Source organism: Neopelma chrysocephalum, unplaced genomic scaffold, assembly GCF_003984885.1.
Source record: "Neopelma chrysocephalum unplaced genomic scaffold, ASM398488v2 Primary Assembly neopelma1_139, whole genome shotgun sequence".
Taxonomy (NCBI): domain Eukaryota; kingdom Metazoa; phylum Chordata; class Aves; order Passeriformes; family Pipridae; genus Neopelma; species Neopelma chrysocephalum.
The window spans coordinates 2701465-2719079 of NW_020897801.1; the positions used below are offsets into that span (position 1 = coordinate 2701465).

Consider the following 17615-nt stretch of genomic DNA (forward strand, 5'->3'; position numbering starts at 1 on the left):
TTGAAACAGAGACATGTTGACTGAGCTGCCATAACATTATTTGTTTTTTCATTAGACAGGTGAATTTTCTATGGGCTTAGAGTCCTGTGTAACAAAATCACCTTGCTTCAAAACCATGTGCTTCAGTAAATACGAAGAAGTATCACGTTTATCTGAATGTCTTATCTGGGGCTATCTGAGCATTTAAGCTTCTCTTCAGAAGGCGGAAAGATCTTTTGCTCTCTTTCCAAGAAAAACTCAAGAACTATTGCATGAGTGTTTTCCAGAATTATGAAAACACTGGGAAGCAAGGGGGGCTTGCTCACTTTGCTTCAGTGCCTTTAGTGCTAGGTTATTTTTACCTCTACCCTGCTTCATATGTTCTTTCCATTCTTCAAGCCTTAGCTTTTCCTCTCTCTTCTTTTTGTTGACCAATAAGGAAGACAATATGCAAGTGTATGGTTCATCCACCCCTTTGAGTAATGGGTACATTTCCTTAGTATCAAAAGGGCATCATTGAACCCGAGTGCATTCAAAAAAGGCAACAGGGATGATTGATTACACAGCATCTGGATAAGGAATGACTGAGTAATTTACACTTCTCCACCCCAAATTTTTAAGACATAGGCTAGATGTTGGCAGTAGTATTAAGGCAGTTGATAGATATAGGTTGTTTACTGTCCTTCCCAACTGAGTGAACCTAATAGGAGACCAGCTCAAAAAAAATGAGGTAGTTCCTCAGGAAATTGAGAACAGACCTGTGGAACTCCACAAAAGAGGGTGCAGATGCAGGATGTTTGTGTGTCAAGAGATGCCTGCATAAGTATTTAGAAATCTTAACTAAATCATGTCAGATTTGGGGAATGACATGAGCTGAAACAGACAGGAGGCTACTTAGTGGAGCTGTGATAAAGCCTTTCCTCAGTGGGTTATGGCTGGTGTTTGACTCAGGATCCAGGTTCAGATGGACATTTAGTCTGAAAAAAATATGGCTATTCTACTTTTTCCACCAAATGCAGTATTGAGAATACTTCTCTTGCATCAGAAATTGTTGTCATTAAGTAGGAAAAAGACCATAATATTATCTTGGTGATTGCAATGGCACCATTTTGTCAGCATAGTAGACCTTGGTTCTCCCATGACAGAGAGCAGGTTGGATAAAAAAGCATTCTTGAAAGACATTCCGATACTTCTCCTTTGCGTGCTAAGTGTATGTGGTAGCATAAAATTTTCAGTCTTACCTTACTAACCCAAATGTTTGGAAGACAAAATATTCATCCTCTAAGCACAGGTTTGAAACTTAGCCTGGGGGAACACAGATCAAAATTTCCTGCCTGGATGTAACTTGGAGATGCATAGAAGCCTCCAGAGGTTTTGCAGATTGGAACCTGATATCATAACTAGACAATTAGTCAGGAGGTGTTCCAAGCTGTTTAAAAAGGAAGCTTGAGAAAACAGGCACAGGGAACTCCTAAAGACTCTGATTTGGCTAAAAAAAAAAAAAGCTTTAGGCTCTTGTGAGTGTAATCTCCATATTGCCATGCAAAAACTCTGAACTCAGGTTGAGTTATCCTGAGTGTTTTGGCTTCTGCAGCTTTAAGGGTAAGCTGTTGAGTTGCTGCAATATGTTCACAATTGCATACTCTTACCATGTACATGGAGGGTGGAAATCCCCAGGAGAGTGAAGCAGAGAGACCAAAAGGTTTTTAACCTGAAGCAGGTGAACAAACCAAGAATTATTGAAGTCTTCAGGACTGATACATGTGGCTTTAGCTAAATCTAGTCATTAAGAATATGTCCTTTGGAGATGTCAGAGGTGATCTGCATTGGTTGTGCCGAACTAACAAAGATGTTTCCTGTCCAAAACAGTCTCAAGAAAGCAATGCTACATGGAGAGTTCTGGTCACCTTTCAGTCACACTGTTTTTTTCAGAAGGAAGGAGAAAAGGTTAATTTGTGGCCAATCATCTTGGTCCTCCTTTATTCTCATGCTTTGCTTCATGTATTTTCTGTAGGTATTTCCTCAGAGAAGCCATGAGGCCGTGTACATATACGTTGGTTTGATGCACGTAGATGAAAGTTTCCATATACTTTTGTCCCAATTGTTGAGCAGTTGAGGCACCTCTTCATTTTGAGGCAGATATTCAGGAGGCAAAGTGGTCCCCAGTCAAGTTGCTTTTCTAATATGTTTTTTTGGAATCTGTTCCATGTTCTGAGGTGAGTTTGCTTTACGAGTTTGCTGCGGTTGTACTAGTTTTAGATAAAGTCGTTTGCAATATGTGATATGAGCTGAAGCAAAATCTAGAAGCTGAAGCCACATTAGGTGAGTTCTCATGCAGGCAAAAAAAAAATCTTCCTGACCTAGAAGACCTCTCAAGCTTTAGTGCAAGACTAAAGGTAAAAGGTGGATGTGACAAGTGTATGGTGCAGTGTGACACCTGCAGTGTGACACCTGCTTCAGTTCATGTCCAGTGCCTTGTAGGTGACCTGCTTTACATGTGGCTGAATATCTCATCTGAATGAGGATGGCTCACATGGCACACAGATGCCACAGGAGATTGTCCAGTAACATAAGTGGATGAGTTTGATAAGCGAGAAGTCATCATACATCTACCAGTGAAACAAAGATAGGAGCTAGAACTTTACATTTCTCTCAGTAACTGATAGGGTGCAAATATGCCAAGAACCATGTTGGAAATTAAGACCAGGATCTTGCAACTGATGTAATTAATTTTATTTGATTTTTCTGCTTCAAATTTTGAACATCAAATGTTGCTCTTTTTTTTTTTTTTTTTGCTAAAGTTTGAAATCAAAATCATCCAGTGTTAGCGTGAATGTTCTAAATTAATCAAAGGTATAGATATCTATAGATATAAATATATGTTGCATATATTTTTCAGCAGCAATCCCTTTCAGATGCCATAAATTAAAAACTAATTCTTGATGTTAATCTATGTCAGGAAGACAGGGACCACAGAGAGCTATTATCTAACAGTCCTGTTAAGTGATTTCTATCAAGTTTCCTTCTCTTTTCCTATAGTATTGAGTTTTGATTTAACACCTGCCCACCAACTACATCAGCCAAGTGAGACTGAAAGTTTATGTAAACACTTAATAAAAACTCACTACTTTCTATCTAGAGAAACTTTTTGTATACTACATCCCTTAGAAATTTTGCTACTAAGAGAGAGGGATCTTTTTCTTAGCTAATCTGGCTCAGGACATTGTTTTGTCTGAAAAAAGAACTTGTGGGTTGTTTGTGGTTTTTCATTTGTTTGTTTGTTTCCTGATTCTAAGGCAACTCTTGCATCCGTATTGATCTTGGCCTTAGAGCACTTGAATCTAGGGAGCAGGCAAAACCCCTCATGGATCCAAATTTCTAGTCCATTTCCCATTTAACTTTGTTATACTTTGAGGTTTTGAATGGACTTCAAGAGCTCTGGTTGTGTGGGTTGGGTGTGCACCCTCCAGCAGAGCAGGAAGGAGTGAGGTACTGATGGACAATGTGTTTCCAAGTCTCTGGACACAGAAACCAGCAGAGAGGTACAGAAGGCAGCGAGGCAAGTTTGGAGCTGCCTCATACCAGAACTTCTTGGTGGAGCAAAGCTTAGCATAGGAAAAAGCAAGAGAATTTAGTAATCAGAAGAAGGATATCCTTAGATTATAAAACATCACTCAGGAGTGTCTGGAGTTTGTTGGCTTTTCTGTGACGTGTTATTTTGTTAATAATGAAATTTTGGAGCATTTACTTCGCTGGTAGAAATTGTTCTTTTCCAATTAAAATAACCAGTATATCCATTTGACCAATATAAACCATTATTTACTTTCTCAGGCTCCATGCACTGGGAAGAATCTTTACTGCATCTGTTTTTAAAATGACAAATAGGGCTTTATTCTTGGCAGATACCCATCACATTTTCAACTACCTTCTGACAGTTACAATGATAAGGAAGCTTAGACCTGTCTTGCCACTATCGTTGGTGGCTATATCCTGGCTTGTTGTTGGTTTTTTGTTTTGGTTTGGTTTGGTTTTTTTGTTTCAAATAAATATGAATAGAACTAGACCTCAGATGTCAGGGTTTTGTTACTATTACTGCTCAAGCAAATGCTTACTTTTCTCAGTTTATTCATCTGAATGCTGGGTTCATGAGAAATGCATCTTACACAAATGTCCCTGAAGGTTTCTATATTTTTTGATAAATACACATACACACAAAAGAAATTACAATACATGAATGAAAGGCTAAGCAAGTGCTGTTGCAAGCTCCTTAAGCTCCTGCAGTTGATACAAGCTGTCAGTATCGGTGCCTTCAAAAAAAGTTGTTAAAAGCCAAAGTTTCATGCTGGGCTTTTAATTTTTCTAAAGTTCTTGAAATTAATTAATTAAAGATTGCTGCCGTGTTTGTAAATTGGATCAAACTTATGGGGTTGTTAGATCTGTTGTCTTTGTCACATCATATTCTTCTTGTTCTTAATGACATGAGTAATAGTTTTAAATTGTAGTGAATTGAAAATACGTTTTAAATTAAGCCATCCAGGTTGAATAAATAACAATACACTACAGATAGACAACCAAAATTGAGTCCAACATGAAATGATGAGTCATTCAGAATATAGAATACATTAGTTTTGATATAATTTTACAGAAATGTCAGTTTTTAAGCAGAACTTCATGTGAAAGTACATTGGGGGTTCTCAGCATTATTAGGGGTTTCTGTACAGGTATTCCTATGTTTTTAATATGTGTATACACAGTGTAAGCATTAAGAATGATCCCTATGCCTTTCTTTGAAAATGACTTTCAGGATATTGAAAGAAAACTCATCTTCAAACTATTTCCAGCTGTGTTTGTACAAAGGCTGTTGCCATTTTTGTGTATTGCTGTTTTGGCACCTCTGCACTAACACCAGCCTCTGCTGCAGCCACTGGAATAAGCAGGGTGCTTTTATTTTAATTTAGATAGGGAAGAGTGAAATTCTTCAGAAAGAATAGTAATTAGAATTTACCTTTTAAATTGTGATTTTGCAGTTTTTTGTTTCTTATTTGAAAAGTAACTTCAGGCTACTGGCAGTCAGGTAAGGTGCCATATCCCCTTCTTGGAAGCTCAGGGTTCATCACTGACTAGGTATCGTGAATCTTACAAAAGGTCTACTTTCTAAAACTATCGGCTTGTAAATGTGCTCCTGTGAAATGGTGTGATTAAATATAATCCATGCCCTGGGGCAATCAGGAGTATTCCTGGATGAAGGGAAAATCAAACTAACGGTGAACAAGCCCCTAGCAATTTCCTGTTATGTTGCTTAAAAACAGAGACATGATTTTATTTCCTTTCTGAATATCAGGATAATTACACATTTCTGGAAGATTTGCTCTTCACAATGGAGAGTTAAACATGAGTTCAGATCAGAATTTAAAAGAATCTATAGTCTAGTGGAAGTGTCTGCAAGCATTTAATTTGGCATATTATGAGATAAGGATGGAAATACAAATCCAGGTATTCCTAAGATTTATCAGGATTTTGTTCTGTATTTCAGAGTTGGCATCAATTCTGATCTACTGTAATGCAAATAGAAAGTGGAGTTAAAAAAAAAACCTTTTTGTTTTTCTTACCTTTGGCAAAGATGTTATTGTGTCCTCCAGAATTAGTGTTAGATCAAGGAGCTTTTTCTGAGCATTGTTCTATTGTGTCATCTATTAATTCTATTAAGAGTAACCAAAAAAGTGTATTATTTCTGATGTACTTTCAGTTTTTGCCTTACCTGTATGTGTACTACTATAGATTCCTAGTTTAAAAGTTCAGCTTATGGCAGTGAAACACAAGTTTTCAAGTTTTGCAAATGAATTGAAATATTGGAGGACTAAGGTAATACTCATTTGAATGTATCTGAACCCAGTGTAAATGAACAACTGTAGCACCAACATCGCAATTGATATAATCACTTTAAGAATTTTTCCTCTATCTTAAAAAACTTTGTGTAGCTTTTTTTTTTTCATCAAAGACCAGTTTATCTAACAGTTTGGGGGTATTTTTTTGCTTTATTTAGTTCTTTTTTCAAACTTTTCTTCAGGGCACTATGTTCATGATCAGACTAAAGAAATGCTTGCTCTTCATCTTAACTCCTTTTAGAAATGTTGTCCTTTTGCAGAATTGAACTGTAACTTCTTAAAATACTGAACAGTTTGATCCACATAGAAGGACCTCCAGAACAACGTGAATTTAGTGGTTGCATTCACATCATCTTAAATTATGTTGGTGAATTTTGATTAAAAAATCTGATTTGTGTTTATTCCTTGACAGAAATCACAGTGCTCTGCCAGTTATTTATTCTTTCTTACATAGCTTCCAGACTTTACTGATTATATTCAGTTCTAGGGCAGTGGCAATAAGCTGTCCACCTATTTCAAAAGCAGCAGTGAAACCTAAGTAGGTTACTCTTTTACTTTCCCTCCAGCTGCTCGTTACAGTTCTCTTAGTCTGGATAAAGCATGAGGACTCCAAAACTTTCATTTTCAGACACTTTTCACTCAAAATAACTGAGCTTAACTTAAATAACAGGTCCTTCCTAACCCAGCATAGGAATGTCCTGCTATTAGTGGAATACAGTGCCAGACTATAGTCCTCAGCTAGAATTTACTTGTTTCTATGTGATTATATTCTTATCAGAGTTGATATTTCTCCTTTTATCATGCCTGGGAGCACAAAAAAGCAGTCTACAGGCTGCAAGTAAATTACAGACATGTATGGATCTTTCAGCAAGAAAGATATAGGAATGCAAATTATTATAATTATTACTGGTATAATAATGTACTACAACATGCTCCTTTTGAATGGTGATGGAGATTCAGAGTACTGGGAAGAATAAATCAAAAGCCTTTTCTTCTTCTTGTTCAAACACAATACTGTGAATTTTGCTCGCAAGTAGTTTCTTACTGTAGAAGAATAAGTATTAACAGCTTCTGCTGCTCCCTGTTCTGCTATTCCACAACCTGGACCAAATTTTTGGGCAAGTTGTTTACCTAATTCTGTTGATCATGAAAATATGAGTATGTATTTCACACATGAAAATCTAAAATTTTTGTTATCTACACTGCATATTGCCAATTATAATCTTTGACAATTTAATATTTTGGCAAGCGACATGAATTTGCAATCTGTGAGTCAATGTAACTAAAAGAAATGCAAAAAGAATGATATGCAGTTTGAAATATCAAATATGTAATTATTATCAAAATTAAAATAATTTCAATATAGCCAAATATAATTTTAAACACTTGATTTACAAATACTTTTGCACCAAGAAATGCTGACCACAATAACCACAGACTCTGAGTCTCCAGAACCATCATAAAACAATAAAGATACTTCATTTTAACTTGGTTAAAATATTTTAAAAGAGAGGTGGTATAAAGTTAAATATTTGCAGAGGGGAATAATGTTGTTTGTGACTCACCTGGTCTTTATCAGAACAATCAGGGCCTGATAGTGCCTGACCATGACAATGTGAATTACCTGGCTACCCACAATGTCTCTTCTTGCAGCAAAGAACAGTCATCTCAAGGATAGTTTAAGAAAGCTAATTTGTCCTCACTATCAAACTTCTCATGTAAATTAAGTGGATTCTGAAAATTTGGGAGTGTTTTAGATGTGGAGAGCTCATCTATCACTAATCTACTAAATTTAATTAATGGCTGCTACTCATTTTTTCGAACAATTGCATTTTTGGTATAGTTTTTGCTCTGTAGTGTTAATCATTTTTTCCCCACTTTTCTGATGATCATAGAGACTAATTTGCATTTTTACATCATGTATGAGTTACAATTTCTAACCTCTAAATGTTGAAAGTAAATATTCGTTTCTTTGCCCTTGCAGAACAGAGTTCCACTCCCCAAAATATTGTGTCACATGTATTTTATTCTCAACCATGTTAAACCTTCATCTCAAAAATGTACAGCAGTTACTCAGCCTGTCCATAGTGAACTTTTTGAAGATCATGTCTTTTGTATTTGCTTCAACATCTGGGAAATATCATCTGTATCAATATTTTTTCTTGACTCATAATAATACACCATTCACTTTGAGGTGAGTGTCTGCACTCAATATTGTTACTTTTTTCTTTTTTTAATATGCATTAATTAAAAGACTGGAAAGACTTACCTCAGATTTTTCTTCATCTGTGTCCAAGTATATAATCATCTGGTTTTAGATGTGGTAGTTGATTCCTGTGAAATAAGACTATCGGTCGTGTTGTGTCTGTATTGTGCTGATTCCAGGCAAGTTGTTTTGGAGCCAGAAGGGAAATGTATGGAAATCTTTGTTGCATCACCATTCCCATTAAAAAAACCCACATCAAAATAGTGTCTTGTTTGGAGGGTATATATAAAATAACTTGTTCTTATCAACATAACCTGTGGGTGTTTTTGGGGGGAGGTTTATTATTTTGGTTTGAGTTTGGGTTTTTTTTGTTGTTGTTGTTGTTTTTTTGTTTGTTTGTTTTGTGAAAATTGCAGCAGGTGAATGAGATGAGAAATAGCGTGCAACAATAAGGGTTTGCTTGAAATCAGACATTTGTCAACAATTAGGATTTAGTGTTCTTCAAAGAAACAAATGGTAAACATACATGATGCCAGGGGCCATGGGTAAAGATAAAGTTGAAGGGTTTGTGTGGGGCTTTTTTAAAATTTTTTTAAGAAGCACCAAATTTGTACCACAGCAGTTATATGTGTGTGGTACCAGCTGCTATAACTACTGTTCAATATACAGAGTAATTAATGCAAGACTAGTTCCTTTTTTTTACCTTCTGTGTTTTTGCTGTTTTCATGTTTCTATGAATAAGTTTTTTAGGTAATGATTGATAGACTGCAAGCTAGAGGAGACAAGTAATATTGTCTACTAGAGTCTCCTCCTGGGCATAGAATATCACTTCCCAATTTGTCCAGTGAAATTTACCCTTGTAGTGGTTGTCTGTTGTTAATCAATCTCTTTCTTACATTTTAAGGAAAGACAGTGAACTCTCTTTCACTATAGCAGAAATGAGGCAGGGCTGTGGAGTACCTGAAGTCACAAGGGAAAAGTCCTCATTGCAATTGAAGCTGACTGTGCTCCATGCCATGAAAGCAGCAGAGGTGTGATGCTGTCCATGCTTCAGTTTTAAAGACCCTTATTCAAATATTTTGATGACTAATTCAGAATCTTAGAAATCCTCCTACTCCCCTTTTCCTTCCAGTTAGTCTAAATCATCCATGACAGAATTGTCTAACCTATCCTTGATGAAGAATTCTCTTTTGTTGAACTGGTCCCAGGCTTCACTGTCCTTGCTGTTGGAAAGTTTTAATCTTGTGTCTGTACTCAACTCCCCTTCTCAGCAATTTAAGCTCATTATTTCTTGCCCTGTTAAAAAAGAAAAAAACCCCAAACAACTACCTTTCTTTATTTTCCCAATTCCTTTTTACATATTTGGAGACTGCAGTTCATCTCACAGATCTCTCAGATTCAAGTGCTTTGGTCACTTAACCTTTCCTCAGGGGCCATACTTTCATCTGTTCTCATGGTGGCAATGAAAGCCTCTTTCACCATTGTTTCTTGGTGCCTGTACGTGCTCTCAGCTCGCAGGTGCATAAAAACGCTGTCAGGAAAGATTCAAGGCTGAATGGATGTGACGTGCTGACGTCAATGACTCGGGCTTCAAAACAACTTTATAACCTGGAGAAAACAGAACAAGTCTATAAAAGCTGTGGGAGTAAAAATCTGTTGATTTCACGGTGCTGCATAATCCTTCCTCAAATACAGTGAGCCCCCAGCAGACCGACACAGCTTGCTCAGCCTCTGGCTAGTCATTACATGTTCAGGGTCTACTCTTTCCTCAAGTAAGCAGATAAAATGACTGTGTTCAAGCACGTCTTATTTCCTTGCTGGAAACCCTTTGGGATGAGTTTTCTTGCAGTGACAGGCTCATTCTCTCTGGCATGAGACAAATGAGCACACAGTCCAGTTGCTGCCTTCTTCTGGATGTCCTCTGGTGTCTTTTATGTCCACCCCAATCTCATGTGACTGAGATTCTGTATTAATCTTGCACAAGGCAGCTGGCTTGGCCCTTGAAAACAAAAGCTAGGAAGGAAGGGTTTTCCAGACCACCAAGTTCTTAACAGCCACCTTTGTTTTTTTCCCTTGGGGTGTGCTCTTTCGCATTTGTTTTAAACCTGTGGTCCTGGGGCCTGTCAATGAAAGGGATGAGTTTCCCCCATCCCTAGCCACAGATCTTACTTTGTGTTCATTATATCATGTGAACAAGATCGTTGGACTGATCCAGCTGAAAATTAATTCAGCAATAAAAGTAACAATGAATTGTCTGCACATCTCCTCTGATTTGCTGTGGGGTGGCACAAACACCATTGGAGGAATAAAGAATAAATTGGGGCTGGCATGGGGCCAAGGTAGGGCAGCAACCCAGACTTAAATTCATTAAAGTCACTGTAGCACCAGCTTGGAGGAATCTGATCATTGTTTATCTCAGCCAGATCATTAAATCCCAACCTTACCTCCTCAGTAGAGTTGTTGCAGTGATTTAGGCTTCCTCCCTCACCAGTGACAGGTGTTCTCAATGCCATCCCCACATGCTGTTATACTATTGGGCAGGACATGACTTTATTCTACCTATTCCAGCACACCTGCATCACTGGGAGTGTTGTTTCAAATGTATTTTTACCCACAGCTTTGTATCCTTAAAAAATGATTTCATGGGTTCAGTACTTCCGGCTTGTCAATGTTTTTGGAGCTCGTAACTGAGACAGGTGAAGCTTTGATGTGAAGTTACATAAGCTCAGGAACATCAAAAGCAGCAGCGTGAGAAGGTGACACATCCACATTTCTACCTTTTTGGATACCACCCATTTTCTGCACACCAAACCAGTTCTGCTCAACTGCTTCTGAAGTGCCACATTTTGGCACAAGCACAACAAACACTGCACCCCTACACCAGGTTGGGTGCCTTGCACGTGGCTTGAACTTTAGGCACAGAGGTTCATGCTTTGTTGCATTTGGGTTCAACCAAAAAAGGCAGCTGAGGCCACATCTCAGTTTTGAGCACAGCATCCTAATCCTAAGATGTTGGTTCCTTTTTGTATCTGCATTTCTGCAGCAGTATATTCTGGATCCTATGGGATCCTTCTCAGGGCCAGGTAATTCAGCTGATGTTGATGTGCTCCCTGTCTAACACAATGTACTGGAAAATAGTGCAAGATATTTTTCATCCTTTCTTACCAAATTTTTACATTTCAAGAATCCCCTTCTGCTTGTACTGGTAACAAAGCAAAACCCTGCTCAAACCTGTCGCTGCATAATTTTTCTTATCAAAGTCCTTTTCCCATAAAAACTTATGTTGAAATATCCAACAACCTTAGGAAAACATGTGACTTCCCCCCCTCAATTACTGCCTACCAGAAGTTGGCTCCTCTATTTAAAATGAGACCTTTAGACCATTTGGGCTTTATCTACAATAAGCCTACAGAAGAGGTTCCTCCTTGACCCTGCAGCTGATTGTGAAACTGTCAGGAGAGAGTTATGCACTTCAAGAAGACATAAATCATGTAGTTAATCATAATCAAGCTGCGGAAGTTAGACAGGAATCAGTTAAAGGCACAAAACCAATCCAGCAGCCATTGCAGCTGCCCTTTTTGCAAATCCATCATTTGGAAAAAGATAAGCATCCAAGGAAAAACAAATGCCTCTTGCTTGAATGCACACAATTTCCAATACAGAGGTGGTTGCCTTGAAATCTCAGCTGCAATTTAATTTTCTTTATTCAAAACATTAATTAGAGGGGAGGATGGAGGAGGGGAGGAGTTGTTTTGAGTTTTGTGGGGGTTTTGTTGGGCTCCTTGGTATGTCTTTTGTTTGGTTTGCACTTTATTTGGGGGTATTTTGTGGTTTTTGTTTTCTTTTTTTTAATCATACTCTCTGTCCTGCTTGATTCAATAGGGATTATTGCTAAAAAAGATTCTCCTGTCTTCTAAAAATCTATTAGATATTGGACTGAGTGAGCACAGACCTGGCTTCAGAGGAAATGTGCAAAATTCAAACTTGAGTTATCAACTGGCAAGTGAAATTCTAAATGTAAAACCTCAGGGAGTTTTGAGTCCCTTATTAGAATTTCTATCAAAAGATTTCCTGTGGTTGTTACTTAAAAACATGGAGAAAGGATAGTATTGCTCTAGACAAACACAACTACAGAAAACAGGGCTTGGGACAAAAAACATTTGTTGCTTGATTGAAACAAGGGCAGATAAAAGGGTAGGAATCCTGTTTCACAGTAAGATAAAACAAGGCCCATTACCTTTATGTATTTATTTTATGTCAGGGTTTGGTGGATTTTGGTTGGTTCTTTGGTTGGTTGATTGGGTCTTTTTTTTCAGTGTGGAGAGGGAGGAAATAAGGGAGGAGGTAGAACAAGAGATCAAGAATTGTGACTTCTACCTGAGTCTGCCTTATCTGGGGTAAATGCCAAGATCAGCTGTACTATCAGCTACCCTGGCATATTTTAAAAAAAATATTTTTAAAATAGTTCCATTTTATATAGAGCAATATACTTTGGAGAGGGCGGTTTATTCCTCGTTGAATCCAATGTCCAAGGTAAATGAGTATTCCATGGCAAATGGAATGTGGGAGCATTTCACAGAGAGAGCATTAACTGTGTACACAGAATAAAAGATCTGCAGTAGGAGATACAGAGGGCAGCCCACCAGCAAGTCTGATCATAGCCATCTGGTACACTGGCATTAAAGCAATTTCTATGGATACATTGATTTTTGACCAGGAAAAGCGGAAAGTAAAACTTGCTTGTGTTACAGAAGTGCCTTAAACACTGGATTTCTCTGCTATTATTTTTCTTCTCTGTGCCTCTCATCCTGTATCTGTGATTTTTATTTTATTTTTTTAAATGGAAATTCCATTTTTCTTGATGCAGCTTGCTTTGTGCCTGGTACTGTTGCACGAAAAGTTTTGCTCTTCATATGTCAAGAGTTTGTGACAAAAGAAATCATTTCACTAGAAAACTCCTGATCAAGCTGTAATTGGCACACTTCACCCCAGAGTGGTTCTGCACAAAGGGAGAGAATGCACATTGCTCTGCTCTGCTCCTTATGCTCCTCAACTCTGATTAAAGATGCTTTGCCATCTGTGAAACAGTTGCAGCAAGAAATGTGACGGCAACTCCATTTACATTATAATCACTTTGAGCTTAGATGTTCCTTTAATGCTTGCTCTTTTGTCTCCAGATAATCCTCCATGCAAACATATTTAGGGCACAGCCATTTCTGAAATGTTTGGGTTACTGGTCTGTGTTATTCAGGAAGTCAGATTAGGTGATCACAGTGCTGCCTCCTGGTCATAGGTCCTGTTTAATTAACATTTACCATTTCCCTTACCCTTTCAAAGTGTGAAATCCAGCCTTGACACTGTGCAAGGGCTCTGTCTGGAACACCCCCTTCTCATCCCCCCCTTTTTTTTCTTGTATATTCTCAGCTACCACTTACCAGAAACTCTCTGGGATAACAACATGAGTAGTGGAAGTCTACTGTCCCAGGAGAGTATGCTCAGCTACAACAGGTCTGAATTCATAGTATGCTCAACTATTTTGGAGCAAAGACCTTTAGAACTTAAAATGGAAAAGGAAGTTGATTGGACATTGCTGAGGCACTTTTTGTTGTGAGGTCTTTTTCTCTTTTTTGAAAAACAGAACAAACAACTAAAAAATACCAAAAACAATGTCCCCCACAAGATGTAATGACTCTGCCTTCTGAGAGAGATTTGTTGAAGGAAAATCTTGTCTTGCATTTCAGAGGATATTTTAAAAACTAACAGTAAAAATAGAGCTTTTCTGTGATGGTCTTCAGCACCTGCTGTTGTCCAGCAGATGGTGCTGAGGAAAGTAGATGTTCCTTACAAAATCAGGAGTGGATGTTATTACTGGGTGTGCTTCCCCCACTGTCCAATGCAATCCTTATTGCCTCTGCTACATGCATCTCAAATGGCATGGGGGAACCTCCCTCCACCATCAGCCACTGGAGATGGAAACATTCTACCTCTGTTTGCCAACCAGGTATGCAACATTCCCTGGGGAACGTTATGTTCTGCCCTTGATTTAGCACACGGTCCTAGAACTTCATCTGTTGAAGTTCTAGCTATTGGCATTTTGCAAAATGCATCTCATTGCCCTGAGAGATGGGAATTTGGACCAGACTAGCACAGCTATATCCCCAAAACCTTGATTTTGCCTTGCACAGATTTACCAGAAGGATTTCTACCTTTGGCTTACACTATCTGACAATTATCTGGCTGTACAATACATTGCAGTCAGAGCTGAACAAGTAGATTAAAAAATTTGAAAGCACTTGTGACATCAAGGGATAGATTAAATCACCAAGACAATTGAATCATATTTTCAGTAGAAGATAGCACTGCAAAATGATTAAATCTACGGGCTGTTTGAACTGCCTTGTGTCCTATGCTTCAAAATATTGAGGCCAAAAATACTGGAGACCTCTGCTACTCCAAATGCCAGTTTGAATAGTTCTCTAGGGCTATCAAGTCTCCCCTGGAAGTAAATCTTATAAAGGCCTCAGTGTGAATCATAGTTGAGGCTTGCAGTGTTTACATATCTTATTCCATAGAGGCTGATCCAAAGCACTTGGTGGAAAGGGGGTGGGTGATGTCCCCATGTTTATTTATAAGAACTGCTATTTTATTTGTACCTCAGTCATGGTTAGTCCTAACGCTTATTTAACTTACTGAGTTATTCAGATATCTGGACAGAGCAATCACATAAGTCCCTTTTTGTAGCTGAGAAAAAAAACAATCCAACATACAGCAGAATTGGCGCTACAAAGGAAAGATCACAGCCAAGATGGTGCCATGAAGTCCCCAAGGGAACAATGAAGGAGGCAAAGAGAGGTGGCTACTGCTGATTGTTTGTGAAGGATCAACGCATTTGGTAATCTTTGAGCAGGGCTTACCTGCCTACTCTTTACTGATCTGGGAAAAATAAAGGGTGGTGTTCCAGGGTCAGACTGGGGCTGTCACGTTGATTTGGGTTAGGACTTGTAAACTGGTGTTCAGTTCCCTATTTCATGCAAATTCTTCCTGTACCAACAAGCAAGCCATCTACTTTCCCTCTTTGTCACTCCCCTATCTACAGTACATAGATAAAAGCCTCCACATTATATAAGCAAGGACTTAAATTAAAGAGTGGAAGGATCTGTCATAGCAGCAATAGGGAATATATTTTCCTTCAAGTTTGTCTGCTGGGCATGGGGAATGGATGCTCCTGGAGGGGGAGAAAAAGATTGTCTTTTAGAAAGTAAATGCAATCAGAAATGTCTGCTGAGGAAATTATCTGATGTTTAAAGGAAAAACAGAAATTATGCTTATTTTTTCTTTTTTTGATTCCTCTTGATTCTCTGAAAATTATTTCTTTCTGAATCAGCTGTTTACCCGGTTAGTATTGTTGTCTTACTTATAGCTTGCCAGACCTTATTTGTTAATTGTTTTGCTGTGTCTCTAAGTGATAACGCTGCATCCTGTGTTAATTTGACTTGGAAAGAGAAGTACGGGATAGTTCCATTCTGTAATTTGCAGAATAATTTATCCTCACCAGATAATCCAAATATTCAGCACCCTAATGCTGGGCTCTGGAACTAGGGCTGACAGGGGACTGGTTGTGCTGCCTGGGAAAAACTGTCCAGAGCCCTACAAATGTGGTGAGCACGGTGAGCAGTGCTGGTAAGCTCTACCTTGCAATTACTGTTGTGCCTCTGTTTGATCTGCTGCAGGTAACATTGGTGGCTTTCTGTAGGAATAAACCTGTACACACAAGGAAACAACGTTGTAAGGGGGAACTAAGGCTGGAATCTGATGTGACAGAAGCAGGGGGTGGAGAGACACTGCCCCTCAGATGTGGTGTGAGCTGCGCAGGCCAGGATGTCTCATGCCCTGCCTTCAGTTCTGCAGTGCCCATGAGTCCTGCCCTGCCTGGAGAGCTGTGATAGGCATTTCTCCCAGAATCTAGAGTTATTGTTTTATCTGGCCAGAATCCACAGCTTACATATAAAACCCTTGTCTTCACCTTTATGGTCAGAGCTGTCCTTTGAATGTTCTACTCACATTTGGTTAAAAGGCCGATGACACACAAAGGGAGTATTTTCTTAGCCATTAAGGTGGCTTTTCTAAAAACACCAAATATTCAGCAGTGTTTAACCATGTGTACACCCAGCTGCTTGTCTGTGCAGTGAAAAATGAGTTTAGTGTTTTGATACATGACAGAAGAGCCATCTATATATTTCAAACTAAAATGACAAAATAACTTGCCATATTTTCTTAGCACGGTCACATGGTATTAAAAATGTTTTGTGGAGGAATTATTTTAAGCTATAAAATATTCTGTTTGTTTTTTCTGACTACTGAGATAACAGCAGAATGTTTTGTCTGCACTTATACAGTCTTCATTAGCTGCTGGAAGATGTAAAACTGATTCAAACTTCTTGGAACTTCAGCTCAAAACAGAGATGATTTATGGTGCTTTGGATGGGAAGTTTCTGAGAAAGGAACTTACTTTAATAATAGGGGATTTGTTGGTTGTTTTTTTCTCTCTTTTTTTTATGGTGGGTGATGTTGAGAATATACATTTATTGCTATTAGTGATTGTGTTACTTTTCTTTGGATTTACTTCCATCTGTATGCTTAGATCTGTTGCTCATAGTTGAACTGTTGGTACTATTAACCACCAGCAATGAGACTAATTTTCTTCAGTGTGATAAGACCTTGATGCCATTTAGAAATATGATTTTGTTCCACTAGATATTATATAAACAGACTGAGGCAGTCAATGGCTGAAGATTTCACAGTTTGAGTATGGCATGGAGCAATGGATTATATTAAACAAACAGATAAACATTACACAGGGACAGCAGGTTTTTTCTGTTTGGTTTATTTAATTTGATTTGGTTTATTTCATTTGTTTAAATATTAGGTAAGTGGTGCTCAGTAAAAATGGAAGGAGATAATTTGATTAGGAAAACAAACAACAGAGGAGAGATGCAAAGGGAAGCACTGGACTGAACTCAGCAGGGAATAAAAGAGTGGGAAATAAGGCAAATAGGTAATCTAAGGACTAAAATGAAGTGTCAAAGTTGGAAGAAAATACATGGATTGAAAACTATAGTAAAATTCCTGAAGACATCATGAACATATGGTATTACTGTAGGTATTGTACTGGTTAGTCTCCAGTTTTCATGCCCATTTTATTTAGAAAGACCTGTTATTGTTCTTCACAGTGTCTGTGCACGTGCTGGTAGAGGGTTGGGGCCAGTCCTGTGCTGCTCGAGTCATCCTCCTCTGCTGCACCAGTGCTTCCAGGCTCTTGGCAGCCTGCTCAGGTTCAAAGATCCCTGTGAGGTTTTCTATTAAATGTGAAGCACTAGACCAGCATAAATTGATCTTGACATCAGGAACACAAAAGGAACTTAAACTCCCTTCTGTAGTTCTCATTACAACGGAGGTTCTTGGTATCTGCAGCTTGCTTTGGTAAAGGAAAGCAAAGGAAGCTGTGCTGTTAGGGAATAGATCTGTTTTCCATCATGTCTCATATT

General features: G+C 38.3%; 1 long non-coding RNA gene across 1 annotated transcript; it reads right to left on the bottom strand.

The window, feature by feature from the left end:
• Positions 1-9389: 9389 nt before the first annotated feature.
• LOC113975566 lies at positions 9390-17337 on the bottom strand. Its single transcript, XR_003536853.1, has 2 exons — positions 17171-17337; positions 9390-9678 (listed from the first exon to the last, which is right to left on the bottom strand). It is a non-coding gene; the product is annotated as an uncharacterized LOC113975566 (long non-coding RNA).
• Between the last annotated feature and the right edge of the window lie 278 nt (positions 17338-17615).